Source organism: Bombina bombina, chromosome 3 (genome assembly GCF_027579735.1).
Source record: "Bombina bombina isolate aBomBom1 chromosome 3, aBomBom1.pri, whole genome shotgun sequence".
In the NCBI taxonomy this organism is placed as follows: domain Eukaryota; kingdom Metazoa; phylum Chordata; class Amphibia; order Anura; family Bombinatoridae; genus Bombina; species Bombina bombina.
In genome coordinates, this window is record NC_069501.1 from 805,264,889 (window position 1) to 805,280,940 (window position 16,052).

The window sequence follows — 16,052 nt, forward strand, 5'->3', positions numbered from 1 at the left end:
CCCAATGCTGTAATCTGTATGGTTAAAGCTTATAATGACCTCATCATATTAGCAACCTGCCTGTCTAGTTAGCAAATCTTCATTCTCTTGTTGTATTTTACAGCATTCTTCTTGTGTGCTTATTAAAAAGATAAATGTGTGTTTTGTTGTTGTGTGATGCGTGTTATGTACATATACGTATGTATTGTGATTCTCTCCCACATATGCTGATTTCTATAAAGCAGTATAGCATTGTTGTTCCTTCCAAAAAAGTGACAGCTCTAATATGTTCTAATGATATGTTATTATTGTACGTAATTCCTAATGGTATATTATGAGTAAATCGTGATGTTAAAGGGACACTAAATCCATAATTGATGTTTCATGATTCCGAGAGATAATCCAATGTTAAGCAACCTTCCAATGTAGTTGTATGATGTAAATGTGTTCATTGTTTATATGTGTTATTTTGGCTGAATATCAATGCACATGTATGAGTCAATGACAAAAGGCATATATGTGCATCCATCAATGATCATGTGTTGAGCCTATGTAGATATGCTGTTCATCCAAACATATGAGTTGAATAAATGAAATGCTATAATAGAGGTAAATGACACGTGTTTACAATTGGCTACTGTTTGTGAATAATGAAATGTAAGAATTATTTTTCTGTCCGTTTAAATATGATGTAATTTTTAAAACCGATTTCGTATTGGTGCTGGTGATTTGTAGTTGATGTAATGTAATTTTCTATAACAATTTGATGTTGTAGTGATGTTCACACAAGTAAAAGCCATAACTCCATAGGGAAATAGTAAATTCTTGATCTATTTGTCATAGCGGGAAATCTGCCTGTCGCGTGTACGAGCACGTCTTCCCATAGAAGTCAATGGACGAGATAAATTTGTAGAGAAATAAAATACAACACTTGTGTTGAGCATAAAGTGAGTGACGTCATGTTCTTTTGTGAAAAAGTAGCTAAATAGTGTTAATTTCATAATAAAAATATGTTTTGTGTGGGTAATGAGCTGTATATTGTTTGACTTTGTATGTATCGATTTGTTTATGTATGTGATAATATTTGTAGTTAGATGTAGCTATATGAGTGTATGTTATGTTATGTTCGTCTATGTAAGTCAATGTAAAATGGATTTGTGTGCCTTTTTTTTCAAACACCCGAGATCTCGTAACTTTGATCCGTTCTATTTTGACATTAAAATTTTAAATCTGAAAAATAAATATTGTGGAGTGTTTGTATGAGTGAAAGTGTACTTTGTGTAATGTTCTTGAAGTGATTTGTGGATGTTTTTGTTATCGATATATGATTAACTACTGAGTCTGGGTTTACGTTATGGATTTGAGCATAGATGGTGATTTTTGTTGCGTTACGGAAACTCGTAATACCAGCGGTAGTGAAAAAGCAGCGTTATGAGGCTTCTTTACTCATAATGCAAGACTCGTAATCTAGCCGAAAGTTTTTTTAAAAATAAAACATTTTTTGAGTGTACTATCCCTTTAAGAGAACTGAAATCGAGAGGTTTGAACACCTACCCCTCCATCCAGCTCCCTTAAAGGGGCATAAAACCCCATAATTTTCTTTCACAATTCGGTCCAGAGCATACAATTTAAAACAACTTTCCAATTTACTTCTATTATATAATTTATATTATTATTATCTATTATTTATAATTTATAATGTAACCTACATAAGCCCCATCAGCACCCCCTGTAACCCCTATAAGCACCCCCTGTGTAACCTTCATAATCACCATCAAGTCAGGGGGTGCTTATGGGGGTTACTATTAAGTCCTATCAGCACCCCCTATAACCACCATAATCACCCCCTCTGTAACCTACATAAGCCCCAGTTCCCCCCTGTAACCCCTATAAGCACCCCCTGTGTAACCTACATAAGCCCCATCAGCACCCCCTGTAACCCCTATAAGCACCCCCTGTGTAACCTACATAAGCCCCATTAGCTCCCACTGTAACCCCCATCAGCACCCCCTGTGTAACCTACATAAGCCCCAGTGCCCCCCTGTAACCCCCATAAGCACCCCCTCTGTAACCTACATAAGCCCTATTAGCTCCCACTGTAACCCCTATAAGCACCCCCTGTGTAACCTACATAAGCCTCATCAGCTCCCACTGTAACCCCCATAAGCACCCCCTCTGTAACCTACATAAGCCCCATCAGCAACCCCTGTAACCTCTATAAGCACCCCCTGTGTAACCTACATAAGCCCCAGTGCCCCCCTGTAACCCCTATAAGCACCCTCTGTGTAACCTACATAAGCCCCATCAGGACCCCCTGTAACCCCCATAAGCACCCCCTCTGTAACCTACATAAGCCCTATTAGCTCCCACTGTAACCCCTATAAGCACCCCCTGTGTAACCTACATAAGCCTCATCAGCTCCCACTGTAACCCCCATAAGCACCCCCTCTGTAACCTACATAAGCCCCATCAGCAACCCCTGTAACCTCTATAAGCACCCCCTGTGTAACCTACATAAGCCCCAGTGCCCCCCTGTAACCCCTATAAGCACCCCTGTGTAACTTACATAAGCCCCATCAGCACCCCCTGTGTAACTTACATAAGCCCCATCAGCACCCCCTGTAACCCTCATAAGCACCCCCTCTGTAACCTATATAAGCCCCAGCACCCCCCTGTAACCCCCGTAAGCACCCTCTCTGTAACCTACATAAGCCCCAGCGTCCCCCCTGTAACCCCTATAAGCACCCCCTCTGTAACCTACATAAGCCCCATCAGCACCCACTGTAACCCCCATAAGCACCCCCTGTAACCCCCATAACTACCCCTCTGTAACCTACATAAGCCCCATCAGCTCCCCCTGTAACCCCAATAAGCACTCCCTGTAACCCCTTTAAGCACCCACTCTAACCTACATACGTCCCATCAGCAACCCCCTGTAACCCCTATAAGCACCCTCTGTGTAACCTACATAAGCCCCAGCGCCCCCCTGTAACCCCTATAAGCACCCCCTGTAACCCCTATAAGCCCCCCTGTAACCCCTATAAGCACCCCCTGTGTAACTTACATAAGCACCATCAGCTCCCTCTGTAACCTACATAAGCCCCATCAGCACCCCCTGTAACCCTCATAAGCACCCCCTCTGTAACCTATATAAGCCCCAGCACCCCCCTGTAACCCCCATAAGCACCCTCTCTGTAACCTACATAAGCCCCAGCGTCCCCCCTGTAACCCCTATAAGCACCCCCTCTGTAACCTACATAAGCCCCATCAGCACCCACTGTAACCCCCATAAGCACCCCCTGTAACCCCCATAACTACCCCTCTGTAACCTACATAAGCCCCATCAGCTCCCCCTGTAACCCCAATAAGCACTCCCTGTAACCCCTTTAAGCACCCACTCTAACCTACATACGTCCCATCAGCAACCCCCTGTAACCCCTATAAGCACCCACTGTAAGCTACATAAGCCCCAGCGCTCCCCCTGTAACCCCTATAAGCACCCCCTGTAACCCCTATAAGCCCCCCTGTAACCCCTATAAGCACCCCCTGTGTAACCTACATAAGCACCATCAGCTCCCTCTGTAACCTACATAAGCCCCATCAGCAACCCCAGTAACCCCCATAAGCACCCCCTATTTAATCTACATAAACCCCCTCAGCTCCCACTGTAACCCCCCAATAAGCACCCCCTTTAACCACCATCAGCCCCCCCCCCGTAACACACATAAGTCTCAGCGCACCTCCCTCCCTGTAACCCGCATCAGCCACAACACCACCCAGTTTGCACGGCAAGTTGGCGGCACGCAATGGACCAATCTGGAAATTGAATGGTGGTGGGCAAATCAAACGGACTACGGACTGATCAGATAATACATAGGAAAAAAGCGTTACTGCATTATCTGATTAGTCCGTGTGTCCGTGAAGTCAGTGGCTGGAGAACCAATAGGGTCATGTTGCCAGTGTGCCGCCTGTGCCTTGCCTCTGATGAATGTTATAAAGCTGAGGGTGAGGAGAAGGGCCGTGTGCGCATGCGCGGCATTCTGTGTGCCTGCGCAATGAAATGTAATGGCCATAGAATTCCTTGACCCGTTTCGTGGCCATAAACAGCTGATTTGAGGAGGTCGGGCCTCTTGCGCATGCGCAGTGAGAGCCACACACCTTCAACAGCTGTTGTAACGTCACCAGAAGTGACGCAGGTCCCACATTCTTCTAAGTCAAAACTTATTTTAGAACACTGGCAACACTGTCTAGTCACAGTGTGCCCGGTTGCGCCATTAAAATGAATGTAGCTCGCTCCCGCTACATTTTAATGGCGTGATGTGCTGTGTAAAAACCAGACCTGCTCAGTAGAGCAAGGAGCGGCGTTCCGGTAAAATGAACTTTTACATAAAAAATCTCTGCAATACATTAATGTATACAGTGCAGAATTATATAACATTAGTTTGTAAGTTTACTGTCCCTTTAAGCCATCTTCGCCTTGCTGTGTTCTATCGAGAACTCCAATACATCGAAAACTCCAATCTGACGTCACTTCCGGTGATTCCACACATCTGATTGGTCCGTGTCTCAGTGAGTGACAGGATTTACAACCAATCAGATGGGCACTGTAATCGCCTATCTTCGCTATCCAGACATCCCAACCTGCAAAAACTCATTTCAGGGAGGTGGCTTCACCCGCTACTGCGCCGCTACCCCCCCCTCCCAGTTATATATTGGACACCTTGAAACCCTAAATAAGATAGCAGATATCCAAACCTGCAAAAACTCATTTCAGGGAGGTCGCTTCACCCGGTGCACCGCCAACCGCCAACACCCCCCCCCCATTTATATATTGAACACCTTGAAACCCTAAATAAGATAGAGACTTATCATTAAAGAAGCTTTTCGCTAAAGTCACATTAAAAAAAGTAGCTTTATTGCACAACCACATACAACAAACCTATTTTCCAGTGATCGTACGCTTGTTAAATGCATAAATATTTTAGAATACAAAGTTTAATTACGTGCAGTAAATAAGGTAGTATTTGTGTTTTATTTTATTAGAATCAGTGGGGGCTTTTTGGTTACTGATGCTTTGAGGGTTCTATATCGTCCCAGCAACTAAAGGCATTCCTTAAAAAAAACACTTTTCCGGATTTGGGCCACATTGGATCAAGGTACTTGAGATTGCATTCCATTTGCTGGCATCAGGGAGCTGCTATTACAATCAGGGAGACTCCCTGAACTTCAGGGAGAATTGGAATGTCTGACTATCTATTTTGCCTCCGCCTGGGGGGTTCAAGGGGGGCGAAGCCCCCTTGTAAACCTCATTCCCCAAGGTTTACTTGGGGTGTATGCCAGAGGATCTGCGGTGCGCCGGTGCACCCCTCAGGACAGGCAAAAACAGATAGAAGAGTCACTGGAAGTGACGTCAGATTAGTTTTTGGGGAATTGGCGTTCTCGACAGAAAAGCCGACGCTTCACGGTTTACGGGGCTTAGGGTTGCCACCTCAGCCATATTTTCCTGACACTTATGAGTTAGACATGCTGCAGAGTGTGCAGGTAGGAACATGTATTGTGTTTCTGGACAGCACTGTTCATATTCCTCCCTGCAGCATGTGTAACTTATAAGTGTTCTGCCTACAGGGCTTGGTGAAGTCGCCACACATATGGCTGTCAGATATCATGTTTTTCTACTCTGTCAAGAGTAATAAATACTGAAGTTTCACGTGACAGATTAATTTGAAGAACAGAATCTTTAAATCTGAACAGAAAAATACAACAACTTGAATTCAGCTTAATATTGTTTCTTTACTCCTGGAGGACCAACGCCAAAAAGAATAGCAGTTTTCACTCTAATAAAGTTTGTTGAAGGGACTGCCAGTGCCTAACTTCTTACGTGACGTAAAGGCGCAGACTCGCTCGGCTGGCGGAAATAGGAAGCGGATGCCGAGGGGTGTGACTTCAGTGCCTGGAAGAGAAGCAGCAGTGTATGCAGAGGCCAGGGATCCATGGAGGTAGAGGCCCCGGGAGCTGTGCGAACGACACTGGCTAATGGCTATCGAGGACAGGGGGAGAAAAAAAGGAACGGAAGAGGTATTCGTAAACTGTATGTCAGTAAACTTAGTGTGCAATCCATTGGGATATATAAGCACACAATGTGCAAGCGAGACTAAGTGGTTCATATTTGTCTACAATTATAAGTCAGCTGAATGAGGTGTATGTTATTGTAAGAATGTGTTTTCATTAAGTTCTAGTCTTTATTGGTTTATACTTTCTGACTTTTAAAGATATAGCTGTCAAACAGCAATGATTTCTCTTAAATTGTACATTGTATTGTAACGAAAATAGGTTTTGCTTCTTTTGTGAGCAGCCGATGTCGCTCAAACTGCACAGGGAGACCTCTATCCCTCAGATTGGCCGTATGGTATGTACAAAGTGATAGAGACCTTAGAAGTTAAAGCCATTTTAAATAGTTGACAGTATAAGCAAATGTCACCAATTGTCTTTATATTGTTGGAATACATCTAACGCACATCTGTTTCCATCTTGTTTATCTTTGTTAACCGCTGACAACCAAACTTATGTAAATTACTGTATGTCAGTATTTTCTTTGGATAGGCTTCAGGCAAACTTCAGACCAATCCAAAGCCTATAAGTTACTATGACAAAAGGTGTTTGAATATTTGACAGGCAAGTCCCTCAAAGCATAGGCACGTTTGGCAGCCTTTGTGGATGTTGAAGTGGTTCCTAGCACTGCCCATAAAATCTATACTCCTGTGAAATATGGTTGCATTGTTTTTTTTACTCTGTAGGAGTATTCATGCAGCATGCTTTTTATGGGCAATTGAAGACACATAAAGTAGGTGTGCATTTTGTGCATAAATTATTTTTGTGGTTGCAAGAAAGAAACCTAAAACTGATTTAAAGGGACCCTAAAGTCCAAATGAAACTTTAACGAGACAAAAGGCAGTTGTAGGAGCGTTTCCAATTTACTACCATTATAAAATTGTGCACAAGTTGAGGCACCGGCTATGTGTGATTGGCTGATGGCTGTCACATGATACAGAGGGCTGTAACATGAGTTTAACACAAACTCCTATTTAGTACTTGGCGAATGCTCCTGTACTTTTTAGAGAGAAATTAAGTAGCATCACACAAAAAACATATTCTGTTTATTTTGCTAATGCATTACCTCTTCTTTTTTTGTTTCCCCTTCTTAAAGGGACACTGAACCCAATTTTTTTCTTTTGTAATTCAGAAAGAGCATGCAATTTTAAGCAACTTTCTAATGTACTCCTATTATCAATTTTCTTCGTTCTCTTGCTATTATTATTTGAAAAAGGCATCTAAGCTTTTTTTTTGGTTTCAGTACTCTGGACAGCACTTTTTTATTGGTGGATGAATTTATCCACCAATCAGCAAGGACAACCCAGGTTGTTCACCAAAAATGGGCCGGCATCTAAACTTACATTCTTGCATTTCAAATAAAGATACCAAGAGAATGAAGAAAATTTGATAATAGGAGTAAATTAGAAAGTTGCTTAAAATTTCATGCTCAATCTGAATCACGAAATAATTTTTTTGGGTACAGTGTCCCTTTAACTGTTGTCCAAAACAAAGAATAGCTTTTATTGAAGATGTACTATATGATAGATGGGCTTCTTGCTTTACATTGCCATAGAGTAACTTTTTGCTTTTTTAACCTTTCCACTGCTTAGTCTTCTTCACACCACTGTGCTTGAATAAGTTACATTTAACTTCCAGTCTGTGCTTTTTTCTTTTTCCCTTAGTTATCCACACCTTGTTTTATCAATAGCCCAAAATTGCAAACAAAACAACCCACTGTGGAATGCAAGACATGTTTTGTTACATTGTATAGAAGCAAGTCATTATTTCAGTTAAAGGGATAGTAAACCCACATTTTTCTTTCATGATTCAGATAGAGCATGACATTTTAAGCAACTTTCTAATTTGCTCCTATTATCAATTTTTCTTCGTTCTCTTGCTATCTTTATTTAGAAAACGGAAATATAAATCTAAGCAGCCAGCCCATTTTAGTTTCAGTACCATGGATAGTGCTTGCTTAGTGGTGGTTGACATTTAGCTACCAATAAGCAAGCATAACCCAGGTTCTCAACCAAAAATCGGCCGGCTCCTATGCATCACATTAAATAAAGATACCAAGAGAAAAAAGAAAAATTGATAATAGGAGTAAATTAGAAAGTTGCTTAAAATTGCATGCTCTATCTGAATCATCAAAAGAAAAAGTGTTTAGTGTCCCTTTTAAATCTTTTTACAAATCCTCAGTTTAACTTGCCAAAACACCAGAATTAAGAATATAATATCTGATTAACAATAAACATGAGTGATTTGAAAGGTGGGAGATTTTTTTTGTCACTGACAATTTTATCCATAAGGTGCAAAGTGGTGCATTCTGATAAGGTATGCATGTTTTTTTACCCCTTTTTAATTAGGTGTTTTATGGTATGATGTAGGTGGTTCTAAGGACTTTTTAGCATATCAGATCTCTTAGAGCTGTGAGGCACTTAGCATTGTTATTACATTCGGCATCTGGGCAGACACATGACCACATTTGAAATAGGGTTTCTCTTTCAAAATGGTGCCACTTGCTCCATTTTTTGTACTTATATGGAAGTGATAGGGTCTCTTTTATAGCCCAGAAACAGCCTGAGTCACCTAGTGGTTGCAATTCTTATTAAATCATGTTTGACTTAAAAGCGCATAACCCCTTTATATAGATTGTTTGTGAGAATGTGTAGTATAATGCAGCCTTTGATGCTGCTATCCTATCCCTAATACAGTAAAATGTTAGGCTTTTCCCTTAAGAATGTCTCTCCTCTTCCATAAGGAGGGTCTCATGCCCCTCCTGTGTTTTATGGGGGAAGAGAGGGGAGCTAAAAAGTTGCCCTATGACCTCCAGCATCACAGGATCAAGTAGGCCTATGATCCCAAGCATCACACTTTGAATTGCATTTATCATGAGGATATGATGTCGCCACTATGATGTTGCTTTTAAATATATAGTCAACTTCATGCTCCTGTGCTCTCCTGATAAAGATAGAGCTGGTGAGCGAATCAAAAGCAGGCATACATGCTGCAGTCACTGACTATATTCTTATCTACAGCAGAATGGAGAGTGTTCTAGGGCTTAAATATATATTTAATCCTTTTGAAGACCTTAAACACGCAATAAAAGGGAAATTCATTGACGATGTTGTAATTAATTTATTTAAAATATTTATTTTGCCTAATTTAATGTTTTGTCAATTTTTAAAATTACCCCTTCATTTGTATATACGGTTTTTAAAGGGACATTGAACCCAGACATTTTCTTTCATGATTTAGGTAGAACATGCCATTTTAAACAACTTTCCAGTTAACTTCTATTATCAAATGTGTTTCATTCTCAATCTCTTGGTATCATTTGTTGAAGGAGCAGCAGTGCTCTAATGGTTTGTAACGAAACACATGGGCGAGCCAATGACAATCGGTATATATGCAGCCACCAATCAACATCTAGAGCCTAGGTTATTTGCTGCTCCTAAGCTTACCTAGATAAACCTTTAAGCAAAGGATAACAAGAGAAGGAAGCAAATTAAATAATAGAAGTAAAGTTGAAGTTGTTTAAAATGGTATGCTCTCTCTAAATCATGAATGTCTGTTTTAATGTCCCTTTAAGACATGTGCATTTTATCCACTTATTTATTTAGTTATTGTTTAAACATGAGAGGTACAAAATGCACTCTTCTTTATGTAGTGTTGTTAACACTGGCATGTTTTTCATGCCCTTAAAGGGACACTGAACCCAAAAAAAATTTCTTTCGTGATTCAGATAGAGCATGCAATTTTAAACAACTTTCCAATTTACTTCTATTATCAATTTTTCTTCGTTCTCTTGCTTTCTTTATTTGAAAAAGAAGGTAACTAAGCTATTTTTTTGGGCTCAGAACCATGGAAAGCACTTGTTTATTGGTAGGGTGAATCTACCCACCAATCAGCAAGAACAGTGTGTTCACCAAAAATGGGCCGGCATCTAAACTTACATTCTTGCATTTCAAATAAAGATACAAAGAGAATGAAAATAATTTGATAATAGGAGTAAATTAGAAAGTTGCTTAAAATTGCATGAGCTATCTGAATCACGATAGAAAAAAAATTGGGTTCAGTGTCCCTTTAAGATCAGTTGAGGGCACTGAGTTTATTGCTGTTTGCATACCTGAGCAAAGTTATTAGTTTAAACTTGAGTACAAAGGGAACTGTATTAGCCTAGAGCTTATCATTCAGTAAACACTAGGAAGCTCAGCATGGCCAAGGCTTAAATTATCACAAAGACTTGGATAATACCGGATATGGATAATAAGTGATAAACAGAATAAACTTGAATGACGTCACAGCTGATGTAATTGGTTCAGATAACAATTTTTGTAACCGTTCTAGCTTTCGTATAGCTTGTTTATTTTTAGTTCCTGTTGTCAACAGCTGCAGGTGATATGCTACTTTCTATATATAAAATAAGTCAAACAAATTTGGCAACCCTGTTTAATGACATTCCTTCATAGCGCATCAACTTGAGTATGTCAAGCAAAGTACAGATTTTCTGCCAAGTTCCTCTTACTTGCCGCACCCTTAACAATAAATCATTGTCTAGTACTACATACCTGTAATGGCTTGTGTCACTTTGTACTTGTGGATCACAACTGCAGATATTAGTGAATAGTTTTGTATGCCTGTTCAGAGTTTTACAGAGTATCAGTTACAAAGTAACTTCTGCTAGGCAACAATGAGGTTAATTTTATAGTACAATTGGGAAACTCCTGAACAGTATAAACTGATTGGAGCAGAGACAAAGGAAGTTTGCTATTTTGGTAGTTGAACTTTAGCGTAATAAAGAAGCATGAATTAACTCTGCATATGATGTTTATGAGAACTGACAGGCGGCTTTGTTCAACTTAAAGGCACATTAAACCCAAAAATTTTCTTTCATTATTCAGATAGAGAATACAATTTTAAACAAAATTCCAATTTATTTCTATTATCTAATTTTCTTCATTCTTTAGATATCCTTTGTTTAAGAAATAGCAATGCACATGGGTGAGCCAATCACACGAGGCATTTATGTGCAGCCACCAATCAGCAGATTCTGAGCCTATCTAGATATGCTTTTCAGCAAAATATATCAAGAGAATGAAGCAAATTAGATAATAGAAGTAAATTAGAAAGTTGTTTAAAATTACATGTTCTTTCTAAATAATGAAATACAAAAATTGGCTTTAAGGTCTTAGGTTAAGTGTATGCTTAGGCAGTGCTGGCAGGCTATGATTGTAGCCAGTGGTCAGTGTGGCTGGTATACACCGAGTGGGTAACAGCAGAGTGGAATCCTGAGCTGACAGGCGCTGGAAGCAGGGAGTGTTCAGCGATGCTGCTTTAGCGTGACACACAGGGAGAGAGCTGCTGAGCTGGCAGGCTGCAAACGCTTCTGCGTAGCAGGGAGACTGAGAAAGTTTACCGGAGCTTGAACAGGAGTCCTGAGGAGGCGGTAACGCTAGAGAGCTCAGTGAGGCTCTAATGTGAGAAGGAGTGACTGATTGCGTCCGTGCAGGGAGGCAGTGTAATCCGTCTGTAGCGGTACCTTGAGAGCGTTCTCTTCCACAGCTGATCAGGCTGTCAGGTGGCTGTAGTAAAACTGCGATCCTCGCAGTGGCTCTTGGAGTTTAGGAATCCCTAAGTAGAACTGATAAGTTAGCAGCAAGTCCATGAATGTATCCCACGTAGAGTTCCTGAGAAAACAGGAGAGCTTGCTGCATTCACTTTAGATTGAATACTGAAGCAGTTTGGAGAGGGTGTGTCCCAACATAAATAGATTAGGGAAACCAACACCTGAGCATCCTTAAAGGTGCAGGAATCCATGACAATACCTGTCCTAAGTCTCGGAGACTAGGCCAAATTTGTTCAATCAGATTCATTTAACAGTTGTATTGTAACTTAAATTATGCACCAAAATTAAAATCTTGAAAAAGGAAACAATCAAAGGACACAATGCTATTATTAACTAATATTGATTAAAGGACCAGTCAACACTGTAGATTTGCATAATCAACAAATGCATGATAAGAAGACAATGCAATAGCACTTAGTCTGAACTTCAAATGAGTAGTAGATTTTTGTTAAATAAATTGCAAAGGTATATCTATTTCCACTCCCCCTGTATCATGTGACAGCCATCAGCCAATCACAAATGCATATACGTATATGCTGTGAATTCTTGCACATGCTCAGTAGGAGTTGGTGACTCAAAAAGTGTAAATATAAAAAGACTGTGCACATTTTGTTAATGGAAGTAAATTGGAAAGTTGTTTAAAATTGCATGCTCTATCTGATTCATAAAGTTTAATTTTGACCTGAGTGTCCCTTTAACTTAGATCACAAGCTCACCAAGGTATCTCAGACCAGTTTCCTAGCAGTGTCAGTTTTTTTTTCTGTCTCTGATGTGGGGTGTGTAACAGTGTGTTTTGTTACAGTCAGAGGAATTATAGTGTCACAAAAAATTTTGAAAATCTGCCTAAAAATTCCACTGTATGCATTGCAATGTAATATTCTAAAAGTTTATTTATAAAAAATCAGATTCTAGAACAGTGGTTATTTTAGATTTTATCTATACATGATAATCATCCCTGGTTATTACATTTTTATTTTTTTATTGTTAAGAAGGTTCATACATTCGACACAGTCAGTTTTATACCTGCTATTATCTCTGCTTCTTATTTTTGGTTTTAACAAAATTAACATGCCTCATTATCTTAACTGTAACTGACCTCATTTCCCCCCCACTTTCCTTTTTTCCTCACATTAAAAGCGACAAGACCCCATTTAAAAAACAAAAAAAACAAAACAAAAACTTTTTAAATGTACATTGTTCTCTTTTTGTAAAGCTGGTAGGCTTAGGAGTGTACACGTTTGAAACCTTATATGGCTGCGGCCTAGTTCATATTTCATTTTAACTACCTAGGTATGTGCTTCAATAAAGGATACAATGAGAGCAAATTCATTTTGAAAATGGATGTAAATTGTAGATTGTGTGTTTTGTTCCTAATTAAAAAAAAAAAAGAAGGGGCACTCCAAGGGTAAACTCTAAAATGTAACTTATTTAAAGATTAAAAAATGCAAACGTCTCAGTGCAGGTTGACAAGGCAGTAATCCCTGACACGTTTCGCGCTGGTGAAGCGCTTAATCATAGGTTTTATTGTATACTGAATCATGAAAGAAAAATGTTTGGTTTATTTTAAGTAAAAAAAATAAAAATGTAATTTTACTAGTTGAACAACCAACCCAGTCCTCTGTTATGCCTATTCTCAAAGTGTTGTTTTTCTTATCTCAAATATTAAGATATCAAATTGGTAACTGTGTAAAGTGGCGTTGGTACAAAAAGCTGAATATAAGGACTGGTAATCCTCAGCTTCTTAAAACCATGGAAGAGCTCATCAATGAAACTATCTTCATGTTAAAAGGGACTTTGTTGTGTGTTTTTCTTTTTTGGGACACTAAAGTCAAAATTTAAGATTTCATAATTCAGATTGAGCATGCAGTTTGAATAGACTTCACTTTACTTCCATCATCAAATTATGCACAGTCGTTTTATATGCACACTTTCTGAGGCACTTGCTCATACTGAGCTTGCACAAGAGTTCATAGCATATACATGTGTGTGATTGGCTGATGGCTGTAACATGATACATAGGCCTGGCAAATTGAAATACATTTTTGTCACACACAAAAATGTACTGCTCCATTTAAAATTCATAATGGGTGCTATTACATTGTCTTCTTTATTTTGAAATTGTTTTTATTAAGATTTTATTGTAAAAATAACATACACAGGCATATGCAATCAACACATCAGCATTATCATCATATTTCCAATTATGTCCACTATTGCTCTGTAAATATTGTTCACTCTTCAATAAAGTTATCCTTACTCTAAAGTCCTTGGTCCACTCGTTGTCTTATTAAATTTCGGGCCTTGGAGGTGTAATCACAGATAATGGTAAAGGAAAGGAAGACAACAAATAACAGTTTTGTGTGGTGATAGGTAAGTAATAGGTCCCGGCTCTCTACTATAATCTTGAACCAACATGTCGCTGCTATGAAATTTCATTACCTCTTCTCACTCTTGCTTCATGGTGCATAATGAATGGTTCCCACTGTATAATAAAACTGTCCCTAGTGTATAAAGTTTCTGCTGCCATGCTTGCCATTTCATAATGATATCTTTTTTTTTTTTTCAATAAACGCAAAACCTAGGGGTATAGATTTCCAAAATTGTGCCACACTAATTCTAACAAATGTGTAGATTGTCATAACTAGTTTTTGGTGTCTTTTTGGAATATGTGGTGTCGGGAAGTGTAATGACGCTTTTTCAGGAGATAGTGACTTGTTTCTGGAATATGGAACTTAGGAGACCAGAGGTTTGCTCCCAAATCTCCCTTATTTTGTCGCAATGCCACCACATGTGCGTATACGATACTCTTTTGCCACATCCTCTATAACAAAGCTTTGGAGATAAACCCTCCGTACTCCCAAACCTAGTTGGGTGGAGATACCATCTGAAGGCCACCTTAAGGTAATTTTCTTTAAGTACAGCATTATGAGAAAAAGAGAGGCCTTCGGCTAAGTTAGCATTCCATGTCTTTAAAGGCCAGGTCTTATCCAAATCCTGTTCCCATTTCATAATAGTTTGTGATTTAACCTCTCTAAAGTTATTATTAAAAGTAGGGTATAATATAGATATTGTACCGTGTGTCAGGTCCTTAGCTAAACATAAATATTCAAATATAGTGGTTGCCGGTGCTTTGGAAAGACCCGTTACCTCTTGTAACCTGGATTTCAGTTGCAGATAGTGAAACCATATGTTTCTATCATTGGGATAAGTGGCGCTGTATTGCTCATATGAGAGGATACTGTCATTCACCAACACATCAGCAATTCTATAGAGCCCCTTGTTGGCCCATTTCTGTTGTACAAGTTAATCTATTGAGGTCTGTGGTAGTATCAAAGTTGTTAGTTTAGAATTGTCCTTTATTAAGGGAAATTTAGCAGTCAACTTATTCCATAGGAAAATAGTGTGTGAGATCGCTACATGCTTATATATTAGAGGCTGTCTATCTTTTTAGAGTCCATAATAGTCTGGAAATCTGGTCTGCATTAGCAACTGCAGAATAATGTACCCATAAAGGCTGATGTGCATTGTTGAACCAATGCAATGTCTGGGCTATTCGTGCTGAATAATAAGAGGCCAGATGTGGGAGACCTACCTACCCCCATCTGTCTTATGAGTACACATAATCTTCTTATTAATCCTAGCTCTCTTCACCTGCCAAACAAAACGCAGAAGATCTTTCTGAAAAGTATTAAGCTTGGCTATTGGAATAGAGACCGGCAAAGACCGAAATAAAGTAATTTTGGTAACAGTCATTTTAGTGGAAACGACTCTGCCATAAAAACATATCTTGAGCTTTAGCCATTTCGTGATTACATTTCTGATATGTGTAAACAGGGAGATAATTTACTTGGTATAAAGAGTAAATATTAGCTGGAAGGTATATTCCCAGGTATTTAAGCTTTTTTGAGCCCATTTAAATGAGAAATTAAGTTCTAGAAGCTTTTTAGTGTGTTGGGGTAAGTTAATGCTGAGCACTTCGCACTTGTCCTCATTTATTTTATAACCTGACAGAATTCCGTAGTGGTGAATTGTTGAATATAATGGGGGAGGGATAGAAGTGGTCTAGTTAATGATAGTATTATATCGTCCGCAAATAGCAAAACCTTGTATTCACTAGCCCCTACTCCAAGTGAATGAATTGCTAGTGATTCAATACACAGCGCAAATAATAGTGGCGACAAAGGGCAACCCTGTCTCGTACCATTCTTGATCTGTATTGGCTTGGATTGATATCCTGAGAGTTTGACAAAAGCTGAGGGAGATGAGTAAAGAGTAGTAAGAGTATAATGAAAAGCTCCAGTGATACCTGTTTTTTTTTGTTTTGTTTTTTTTTCCAATAAAGCAAACGTATAGT

General features: G+C 39.2%; 1 protein-coding gene across 1 annotated transcript in view; it reads left to right on the forward strand.

Annotated features, from left to right (window-relative positions):
• The first annotated feature begins 5,890 nt into the window (after positions 1-5,890).
• The window catches only part of NIPA2 (NIPA magnesium transporter 2), a 35,322-nt gene continuing 25,160 nt past the window's right edge, over positions 5,891-16,052 (forward strand). The window contains exon 1 of the mRNA XM_053707732.1: positions 5,891-6,054. The gene's annotated coding sequence lies outside the window, so the exon portion shown is untranslated. The remainder of the gene's footprint in view (positions 6,055-16,052) is intronic.